Consider the following 12500-nt stretch of genomic DNA (forward strand, 5'->3'; position numbering starts at 1 on the left):
CACCTGAAAACCTGAAGAAATTGCGAAAATACGAAAATCATTTGTATTTCGAAAGTTTTTATCTATCAATATTTGATAATTAATTTCAGAGTATCCGAATAAATTTTAATTTCCACCGCCACAGCCTTTATATTAAAGCGTAATTCCATCACTCAGCCAAAGTATTCCTGACGACGCTCGATAACCTCCTTCTCGAGGAAATGATGAGTCCTTTAGAAGACAACGAAAATGGAATGGAGGGAAGCAAATACAGTTTTCCTGAGGATCAATTTGTCCAGAAAGATCCTGTCTTCGCTCCTTTGGACGCCATTACAGGGATTATCTACTCACTATAAAGGTGAAGTAACATGCTCAAGTACCGCATTTAGTAGTGGCAAGTCATGCATAAACTGAATGAAAGAGCAGAAGATTCTTCACTGGAAAGAAAACGCTGAAGCTGCGAGACTTCCCAGAGAATCCTACAGCCAAGACTTTCCGAAGAATCCTGCAGCCAAGACTTCCCGAAGAATCCTGCAGCCAAGACTTCCCGAAGAATCCTGCAGCCAAGACTTCCCGAAGAATCCTACAGCCAAGACTTTCCGAAGAATCCTGCAACCAAGACTTCCCGAAGAATCCTGCAGCCAAGACTTTCCGAAGAATCTTGCTGCCAAGACTTTCCGAAGAATCTTGCAGCCAAGACTTCCCGAAGAATCCTGCAGCCAAGACTTTCCGAAGAATCCTGCAGCCAAGACTTTCCGAAGAATCTTGCAGCCAAGACTTCCTGAAGAATCCTGCAACCAAGACTTTCCGAAGAATTCTGCAGCCAAGACTTCCCGATGAATCCTGCAGCCAAGACTTTCCGAAGAATCCTGCAGCCAAGACTTTCCGAAGAATCCTGCAGCCAAGACTTCCCGAAGAATCCTGCAGCCAAGACTTCCCAAAGAATCCTGCAGCCAAGACTTCCCGAAAAATCCTGCAGCCAAGACTTCCCGGAGAATCCTGAAGCCACAAACCATTTTAGCTGTTGCGGGATTGAAACCGTTCCAGATGAAGTGGACCTATGGATCAAGTGTAAAAAATTGTGAGGGGGAATTGCAAGAAAGCCTCTCATTCTAAACTGCGCTGCACAAGCAAGACCCAATTTGAACATCAACCCCTTCCCAACTGTGGAATCTTGAACTCCATCGGAGACTGAAGAGAAAAATCATGGACAGCCTGGACGGGGGTTGCAGAAACTTCTTCACTGAGGAGAAAACATTCGAGCTTCGAGACTGTCATACGAGAGACGCCATTCCAAAGAGAATCGAACCGGAGATAGCCGCAGATCCGGACAAAACTTATGGCGCGGCTAGCAAGCCTCCCAATTCGTTCTGCTTTGAACACGAGAGGCATTCCTGAAGAATCTATTTCTTTTCCGTTGCAAGAATTAAAAAGTGATTCAAAATGCTTGTCGACACCAAATAAATGGATGTATGTAATTGTAGTTTTCTTATCCTAAAAACTAACTGGAGATCAGTATGTCCGGAGGGATTTTTGGATATTGTCTACTATTTTGTGTATATATATATATATATATATATATATATATATATATATATATATATATATATATATATATATATATATATTTCAAATATAAATTAGGAAGATAGAATCAAAAATCGTTCGTCAGATCCCAGATGCCTTCGGGATCCAGTTTCGGTGTGAAGACATCCAGGAGACTTCAGTGAGAAATCCGGTCAGATCGCTGTACTTTTCTCATCCTAAAAACCTGCAGGAGTTCACTATGTCCGAAGAGATTTTGTCTTTGATATTTGGACCCCATTAAGATATTGTCTACTCTTGTGTGTGTATAATATATATATATATATTATATATATATATATATATATATATATATATATATATATATATATATATATATATTATATATATATATATATATATATATATATATATATATATATATATATATATGCTCAATATTTCAAATACAAATTAGGAAAAGAAAATAAAAAATCTTTCGTCAAATGGCAGATGTCGCTAGGATCCAGTTTCGTTGTGAAGACATTCAGAAGACTTCAATGAAGACTCCGTTTTTTAAAACTATAGGTGGTGATGGGCAGAAAGAAGTTAGATTGAATATGGAGAGTTTTAAGGGTAATTGTTATTGTGGTGACGGTTTGGATGCTAAAATTGTTTCTGAATTGGAACAAACTCTTAAGGATCTTATTGGAGCTTCACAAGGTAAGCTTTTATGTTGTTACTATTGTTCCGTCTTAGATTCCGGAACATTTATTTCACATGCAAGAGGAATGTCTGAGAATGAATCACGATCTTATAAGGCCCAAAAGGAAGGACTCGTTATAGATTTGATGGAGGATCTTATTGGAGCTTTACAAGGTAAGCTTTATGTTGTTACTATTGTTCCGTCTTAGATTCCGGAACATTTATTTCACATGCAAGAGGAATGTCTGAGAATGAATCACGATCTTATAAGGCCCAAAAGGAAGGACTCGTTATAGATTTGGTGGATGAGAGAAAACTCTATAAGACACAAGACTGTTGTAGAAGGTTTAATTGAAAAATACGAATCTATTATGTTAAGCCATGAAGAAATAAGGAGGGAGAGAATTGCTATACAAGGAAAAAAAGGTAAAGTAAAACAAAGGGTTCAAGAATTCGAGGAAAACGTTAATGTTGTCGGACATCAAACTAATATGAAGAAAGTTGATGTTGAAGAATATGCAGCAATGCGAGAAATTCTGATAAGAGATGCTAAAGACTCACCCTTAGCTAGAATATGGGAAATACTGGAATACGAGAGGTCACACGGGACAGGAATAATTGAAGAGCTCGTTCAAAAGTATGAAAATATGATAGAGAGAGAAAAGAGAATATGGAAGAAGAAAACAAACCCAGTAGAAGTTCAAAAAGGACAAGTGAAAGAACTTATAAGCCATTTTGAGGGATCAGAAATACTGAAGTGAATATCAAACTAATGGGTGAGGAAGAATATGTGGTACCAAGAGAAATTCTAAGAAGAGGTGCTAAGGACTCAGCCCTAGCTAGAATACGGGAAATATTGGAATACGAGAGGTCACACGTGACAGGAATAGTTGAAGAGCTCGTTCAAAAGTATGAAAATATGATAGAGAAAAGGGAATATGGAGAAAGAAAACAAACCCAGTAGAAGTTCAAAAAGGACAAGTGAAAGAACTTATAAGCCATTTTGAGGGATCAGGAAATACTGAAGTGAATATCAAACTAATGGGTGAGGAAGAATATGTGGTACCAAGAGAAATTCTAAGAAGAGGTGCTAAGGACTCAGCCTTAGCTAGAATACGGGAAATACTGGAATACGAGAGGTCACACGAGACAGGAATAGTTGAAGAGCTCGTTCAAAAGTATGAAAATATGATAGAGAGAGAAAAGGGAATATGGAAGAAGAAAACAAACCCAGTAGGAGTTCAAAAAGGACAAGTGAAAGAACTTATAAGCCATTTTGAGGGATCAGGAAATACTGAAGTGAATATCAAACTAATGGGTGAGGAAGAATGTGTGGTACCAAGAGAAATTCTAAGAAGAGGTGCTAAGGACTCAGCCTTAGCTAGAATACGGGAAATATTGGAATACGAGAGGTCAAACGTGACAGGAATAGTTGAAGAGCTCGTTCAAAAGTATGAAAATATGATAGAGAGAGAAAAGGGAATATGGAAGAAGAAAATAAACCCAGTAGAAGTTCAAAAAGGACAAGTGAAAGAATTTATAGAGCATTTTGAGGGAACAGGAAATACTGAAGTGAAACATCAAACTAATGGGTGAAGAAGAATATGTGGTACCAAGAGAAATTCTAAGAAGAGGTGCTAAGGACTCAGCCTTAGCTAGAATACGGGAAATACTGGAATACGAGAGGTCACACGTGACAGGAAGAGTCGAAGAGCTCGTTCAAAAGTATGAAAATATGAGAGAGAGAAAAGGGAATATGGAAGAAGAAAACAAACCCAGTAGGAGTTCAAAAAGGACAAGTGAAAGAACTTATAAGCCATTTTGAGGGAACAGGAAATACTGAAGTGAATATCAAACTAATGGGTGAGGAAGAATGTGTGGTACCAAGAGAAATTCTAAGAAGAGGTGCTAAGGACTCAGCCTTAGCTAGAATACGGGAAATATTGGAATACGAGAGGTCCCACGTGACAGGAATAGTTGAAGAGCTCGTTCAAAAGCATGAGAATATGATAGAGAGAGAAAAGGAAATATGGAAGAAGAAAACAAACCCAGAAGAAGTTCAAAAAGGACAAGTGAAAGAAATTATAAAGCATTTTGAGGGAACAGGAAATACTGAATATGTGAATAACATTAAACTAAAGGATGTGGAAGAATATTAGAGCGAGAGCTAGCAGCCATTTATTTACCGGAGATGACCAAAATTCTAGTGGACATTTTTGGAAAGGGTCTACCATGGGACATCCAAAAATGGGTATCTTTAAGTTTGGCAGTGGTGGGTGTAGAGTTTATTAACACCTTTTGTCTGAAAACGAGCTTTTCATTTTTTGGCAAAATTTTGGGGTTGGTGAAATTAAATTGGCTGCAGCTCCTCTCACACTGGGCCTAGAATAAAGAACTATATAGCAAAATGCTATTGGTGTGTAGATTTATTTGATATTGAATTGAATTAATTAATTTATTATTAGAGGTTACCAGGGGTCAAAAGGTCAAGTTCAGCACTTTGAAATGCCGGATTTGGGTTTTAGTTGTATTTTTGCTAAATAATACATCAAAATTTGCAAAAGGTTTACTAAATATGCATAAAATATAAAAAAAAGAGATAAAAATAAAGTTTTTTGAAGAACGTGAGATCTATTCCAGCTATATTACTAGTATGGAGTTCTCTAAAAACCTATTTCCTTTTCTTCATCCGAGGAATGGCTGATCTCATCATCATCTTCCTGTACATCAGATTCTTCAATGGTGAACTTATCAGGAATATTTGAGCCCGTGAACCAGACAATCATCAATCTGCCATTCTGGACTTTCCAGCCATGTCCTTTAGGACCAAATGACTCTGGATCGGCTTCCCTTGCATTCCTCTATTTGTGTGCAACAAAGTTAGTTCTTAGCAACTTCTGTTGTAACACTCTTTGGCAAGGGGGAAGACAACAGGGGTTTGTAGTTTTGATTTTATCAGACGGATAAGTTTCCTTCTTAGGGGCATACAACTTGCGGAAAAATTGAAGCCTGGCTTCAACAACACTTCTCAGGTTCCGAACTCCATAGACAATGCACAAGTACTCTTCAACTACAGCAGCAACATCTGGATCGATGGCATCTGAGTCTCCAAGGTGACTAATTGCTGATGTGAACCTAGGGTTGTTTTTCATTATTTCAAATGGCTTCCACTTTGCTTTTCTCATAAAAGAGGCTGTGTAATCACAGCCTGTCAGCGCATGGAAGCTTGGTAGAGCATTGCAAATAGGTCCAGTCAGTTTGGTTGCAATATGTGACATATCTATGAAACGCATGAAATTTCTAGAACTCAATCCAGCATCCATCCAAATCTGTGCATTAAAAAACCTAGCATGGTAGAGAATGATGATGAAGACGTCAGTGTCGTTACTGCGAATGGCAATCACTGGGACCACGTCATGGTTAACAGCAACAAAGTTTGCATGGTACAGTAACCGTGTATCAGCTTCTTCATGTCTGCACTGAAGCTCATGAACCAGGATCCTGTTGACAGTTTCACGTGCTGAAGTGTAAAGGTAGCATTCATGTTCCACTGCAAAGTAGACCTGATGTACCTGAAGAGTCGATGCATGTCTATCTGATGAACATTTATCCTTCAAGAAGGCCAAAAACTCTGTTTTGAAATGTGATGTCCTCCAAGCTGTGTTGAGATCTGGTGGTCTTTTCTGTGACGAGCCAGTGATTATGTAGGTAGTGGGTGTCCTACCACACAAGTCATGTTCAATATCCTTGATACTTGGCCCATTCGGATATGTGTCACAGACTATGTGTACAATTTCACCAGTGCTACAAGCTTATTTCAAAATAGACATTGCCATCCCCCCCCCCCTAGGTGGATGGCATGTCAAGCGTACGGAAGAAGAACATAGCATCAATAATATACACATCAGTCCTGTCTGGTATGGCATTCAAGGTTCCCATTGCTTATAATTTTTCCATTAATGTCCTCTTTGATGTCTTGTTCATATCACCAGTTATATGACACATTGAGAACGGAACTGGAGTGAGAGGACAGGACAGGTCAATACTGAGATCAAGTTATTGCGTTACTGACAAATACAACAGCCTTCTAAAGATGTCTCTAGTGCATTTTTCTTCCTTGATCTGTTTGTCCTTTGTGGTGAATCTAACTTTTACTGCATCCTGTGTGACATTTATCACCTTTCTTTGCTTAACAGTCTGTTCAAAACGCCCACCATCTACATTACATTCATTAACAAAAACTTGATGCCAGGTAGATCCAGTTTCTTTTGACTGCAGAAGTCTGTCTTTCACACCATCCAGTGTTAAGGTAATACAGAGTATCATCATTAACAGTGAATGGATTGAGTGTGTTCTCTACCTCTGTGATCGTGCTCTTAATGTATGCATTGTCTTTGGCTATCCTTGATGGCTTTAGGTCCTGTATTGCATCATCCACTAGTGTGATTACAGCGATTTCCAGGAGACAACTCACAAATACTCTAAAAGATCTTGTCACTGTCAACCCCATATGGACTGCAACATTCTGGCTGGATGAGGCATCCATATTCACAGCTTGCTGTAAGGTAATAGCAAATGCACTTCTGGAAAAGGTATTCCTAGTTCTCCGCACAGAGAGTGCACCTGCTTCAAAACTTTGCTTGATTCCGGGATGTGTCATTAAGCAGATTGAGGTGATACAATGACATCCAACGGGCATAGCTTGGCTTGTGAGTTGCAAAGAATATAGAAATCATTGAGCCTAAAGCATAGATGTAGAGGTTTAGGTCATATGTCCTGCTGGCCCTGTCAAAAAGCATGAATATATGAACGAGATCAATGTAGAGAAACCAGAACCTAGCATTAGAACCATGATGACCCTGACGAGTCTGATCACAGAATTTACCATATCTTTCCAACAAATTACAAATTACAGCGGACTCTAATAATGTCAAAAGTGATTGGGGTGATGGGTCTGCAGAAAATGAATTCAACAACACCATGCATTCATCTGGTATTCCACCTTCTACCAAAAATTGCTTAAAATGCAGAATCTGCAAGGCAAGTGCAAACAGGGGATGGATACTCTTGCATCTGTTAAAATGTTTTCCACCAATGAACCCTCGTACTGAACCATGATCTAACACATCAGCCAAGCTAAGAACCTCGGTACAACCAGAAGATTCAACAATATAACCTAATGCGCTGAAATAGGCCATGGAAATATGAAATGCACCAAAACAAACAAAGATATTGTCAAAGAAAGAGGATTCTTGTGCTTGGTCACATGTCACTATAGCATATGCCTCACTGCACTCACTTGCAACCTTTTGAAACCTGACCAAAGTTTCTTTAACTACATCCAATCTTGTTGGCGGCAGTTCATTATTTTCCATATACCCTATCTACTGCAAAGGGAATCTGTCCTCTGTGACCAAGAAATTCCAGCCTGCCACATAGGGGTGCTGGACATCAGGCAGCAGCACATTAACCAGATAATATTAATTTTTTTTGCTATCTCCAGGCTGGATTGTGGATCTTGTGAATATTTTTCAAATTCGAACCTCGACAGTGATGGCTTTCTTTTATATGGCATGATTTGTCGCTGAGGCGCATCAAATATTCGTCGTCTTTTCACAGGTACTTGGTCAGTAGCTGCATCAGTATTCGTGGTCCCTTCAGTCTCAGCAACTTGCATCACACCTGCAGCAGGCCTACCCTGGTAGCATATCACAATGGTGTCATGAAGTGTGTCTTTGCCAGATAGGGTTTCTGTCAGCTCGTCATAATTATCCCAAGCAAGACCTGTGGAGAGACCAACTTGAGGTAAAAGCATATCAGGTAAAGCTGCCCTTCTGCTCTGATTTTTGACGCTATATCTGTCTCAATTGATTCAGCTGTGTGATAACTTACCGCATGACCCTAGTGATTTAGGAATTTCCATAACTCTGCGACTACCAGTGAGGCTTTTCATTCCAAATCCCAGACAAAGATGCTTCGATGGTTTTACTCATCCCCGGCTGGTACAGAAAATAACAACCTGGGATAGCGAGACTACGCTTCGTTTTACTTATTCACTAGGCTTATCTTTATTCTACAAGACACAGAGAAGTGTGGTAAAAACCAAATGAAGAAGGTCTGGAATATTCTAATTGCCCTTTCTTAAAATCCTCAAGTGACAAGTGACAGGCAATTCAGGTGCACACTTACAAATTTCAAGGATGTTATTACGCAATGTAGAGGCTGTTTTTATAATGTTTTAAAGACAAAACAAGTGCACACACAAAGTCAATAAACCAAATCTCAGTAATATAGGTGAACCATCTATCAACTAAATTTGAAACGGTTTGAGGAGTAAATTTCACAGGAACCGTTTAATAATGACTTTTGTCATATCAGTCATATTGCTGGAATAGATCCCATATTCTTCAAAAAACTTTATTTATGTCTCTTCTTTATATTCTATTCATATTTAGTAAACCCTGGGGAAATTTTGATGTCTTATTTAGCCAAAATACAGCTAAAACCCAAAACCGGCATTGCAAAAGTCTGACCTTGATCTTTTGACCCTTGGTGACCCCCAATAATCATTTAATTGATGTTGGTTGATATGAAATAAATCTGCATATCAATAGCATCATTTTAGTATATAGTTCTTTATTCTAGACCCAGAATGAAAGGAGCTGCAGCCAATTTACTTTCCTCCACCCCCATATTTTGCCGAAAAATTAAAAGTCCGTTTTCGGGCAAAAGTAGTTAATAAAATCCACACCCACCCTTGCCCAACTTAAAGATACCCATTTTTGGATGTCCCATGGTAGACCCTTTCCAAAAAGGCCCACTAGAATTTTGGTCATCTCCGGTAAATAAATGGCTGCTAGCTCTTGGACTATATGTGGTACTGAAAGAAATTCTAAGAAGAGATGCTAAGGAGGCAGCTTTATCTAGAATACAAGAAATAAACAGGTTATTCAATGGAAAGAGTAAAAATAAAGAGAATAAAATTATATTATTATATCAAAATATATAAAAACTAAAAGATCCATAAAACATATAAACTAACTTCCCCTCCCCCACAAAAAAAAACAAAAAATTCAAAATATTATATGGAACTAGATGTCCAAAAGAAGAAGAAGAAGAAGAAGAAGAAAAAGAAGAAGAAGAAGAAGAAGAAGAAGAAGAAGAAGAGGAAAATGGCAGCGGGGAAAACAACAAAATGGTGACTGTTACCAATTTATTCTGGATAAGGAATATTCTACAGGATGGACTCAGCAGGGGGAAGAAGTCTGACTTTCTTTAGTATGCTTTGTTCCTTGATGAAGATTCACCTGTACTGTTTCTTTGTCAGTTGGACAAATGCAGAAGAAACAAGTCTGACTTCTAGTATGATGTGTTCTCTGAAGAAGATTCCCCAAAACTTGATAGAAAATACAAAATATGTATAACTAGAACCCCCCCCCCCAAAAAAAAAAAGAAGAAGAAGAAGAAGAAGAAGAAGAAGAAGAATGCAAAAAACAACAAGAGGGCTACTGTTCCCAATCTATTCTGGACACCTAAGGAATATTCTACAAGATGGACTCAGTAGAGGGAAGAAATGTGACCTGCAATGGAAAGCTATGATCCTACATGAAGATTCATCTGTACTATTTCTTTGCCAAGTGAACAAATGCAGAACAAGAAAGTCTGACTTCTTCTTGTATGCTGTGTTCTATGTAGAAGATTTCATAAAGCTGGAGAGAAAATACAAAAAAAAAAATATAGAACTAGAAAATACAAAAGAAGAAGAAGAAGAAAAAGAGGAAGAAGACGACGAGGAAAAAGAAGATGGCAGCAGAGAAACAACAAAATGGCGATTGTTCCCAAACCAATCTGGACACCTAAGGGATATTCTACAAGATGGACTCCGCAGAGGAAAGAAGTCTGACTTGCTCAAGTATGCGTTGTTCCTTGATGAAGATTCACTTGTACTGTTTCTTTGTTAGATGAACACATGCAGAAGAAACAAGTCTGACTTCCTGTATGCTGTGTTCTAAGTAGGAGATTCCAAAAAGATGGCAACTGTTCCCAATTCATTCTGGATACAAAAGGGATATTCTACAAGATATACTCAGCAGAGGGAAGAAGTCTGACTCGCTCTAGTACGCTTTGTTCCTTGGTGAAGATTCACCTGTACTGTTTCTTTGTCAGGTGAACAAATGCAAAAAAAGCAAGTCAGAATTCTTATTGTATGCTGTGTCCTATGTAGAAGATTCCCCAAAGCTAGAGAGAAATTACACAAAAAAATATAGAACTAGAAAATTCAAAAGAAGAAGAAGAAGAAGAAGAAGAAGAAGAAGAAGAAGAAGAAGAAGAAGAAGAAGAAGAAGAAGAAGAAGAAGAAGAAGAAGAAGAAGAAGATGGCAGCAGAGAAATAAAAAAATGGCGACTGTTCCCAATCTATTCTGAACACCTAAGGGATATTCTACAAGATGTATTCAGCAGAGGGAAGAAGTCTGATATGCTCTAGTATGCTTTGTTCCTTGATGAAGATTCATCTGTACTGTTTCTTTGTCAGGTGAACAAATGCAGAAAAAGCAAGTCAGATTTCTTATTGTATGCTGTGTCGTATGTAGAAGATTCCCCAGAGCTAGAGATAAATTAAAAAAAAATATATATAGAACTAGAAAATACAAAAGAAGAAGAAGAAGAAGAAGAAGATGGCAGCAGATAAACAATAAAATGACGACTGTTCCCAATCAATTCTCAGCAGAGGGAAGAAGTCTGACTTGCTCAAGTATGCTTTGTTCCTTGATGATGATTCACTTGTACTGTTTCTTTGTCAGGTGAACAAATGCAGAAGAAACAAGTCTGACTTCCTGTATGCTGTGTTCTAAGTAGGAGATTCCCAAAAGATGGCAGCTGTTCCCAATTTACCCTGGATACCTAAGGGATATTCTACGATATACTCAGCAGAGGGAAGAAGTCTGACTCGCTCTAGTACGCTTTGTTCCTTGATGAAGATTTACTTGTACTGTTTCTTTGCAGAACAAGCAAGTCAGATTTCTTATTGTATGCTGTGTCCCATGTAGAAGATTTCCCAAAGCTAGAGAGAATTTACACAAAAAAATATAGAACTAAAAAATGTCCGTATCCGCCCTAACGACGCACCCCTACGCCGACCTCCTACGAGAATTTCCCGAGGTTTTCAAGCCCGAGCTCCGACACTCGCCAGGTTCCCTGTCCAAGCACGGGATCTACCACCACATCACAACGACAGGACCTCCTACTCACGCCAAATTCCGCCGCCTCCCGCCCCAGAAACTGAAGGATGCCAAACGCGCCTTCGAGGACATGGAACGCATGGGTATCTGTAAGAAAGCATCGCCCCTACACATGGTAAAAAAGCCGGACGGGTCCTGGAGACCTTGCGGCGACTACAGGCGTCTCAACTTCATCACAACGACCGATCACTACCCACTGCCCAACATGCAGGACCTAACGAACGCGTTGCACGGCGCGAAGTATTTTACCAAGATGGACCTCCTCAAGTCTTATTTCCGGAAGACATCCCGAAAACTGCCATTGTAACGCCGTTTGGATCCTACACCTTCGCATACTCAACCTTCGGTCTACGCAACGCCGGGGCGACTTTCCAACGACTAATGGATAGCATTCTGGTGACCTACCTTTCTGCGTCTGCTACGTCGACGACATCCTGATATTCTCGAAAACCAAGGAGGAACACAGGAGGCACGATCGCACCGTCCTCAAACGCCTACAGGAGAACGGCCTGGTCGTACGTTTCGACAAATACACGTTCGGTGCGGAAGGAGTGGATTTCCTTGGTCACCGCGTATCCTCGTGCGGGGTAAAACCCATGACAACCAAGGTCGACGCCATCAGAAAGTTCCCAATACCTACAACCATCTGCCAACTTCAGAAGTTCCTGGGGATGGTCAATTACTACAGGCGCTTCATCACCAACATCTCACAAACCCTGTCACCCCTCGACAACGTCTTGAAAGGAAAAGCGAAAAAACTCGATTGGGGTTTGCCCCAGCAACAGGCATTCGCCCGGACGAAGGATGCCCTCGCGAATGCCACCACCCTGACTCATTTCGACGACAACGCACCCCTGCGACTAACGACCGACGCCAGCAATATCGCCTGTGGGGCTGTGCTGGAGCAACTCGTCGATGGTTCTCCTCGACCGCTGGCATTCTTCAGCAAGAAATTGAAACCCGCCGAAACAAGATACAGCACCTTCGATAGGGAACTCCTCGCCGTCTACCTCGCCGTCCGCCACTTCAGGCACATCTTGGAGGGCACTCCCT

This window comes from Palaemon carinicauda, chromosome 2 (assembly GCF_036898095.1).
Source record: "Palaemon carinicauda isolate YSFRI2023 chromosome 2, ASM3689809v2, whole genome shotgun sequence".
NCBI classification, from domain to species: Eukaryota; Metazoa; Arthropoda; class Malacostraca; order Decapoda; family Palaemonidae; genus Palaemon; species Palaemon carinicauda.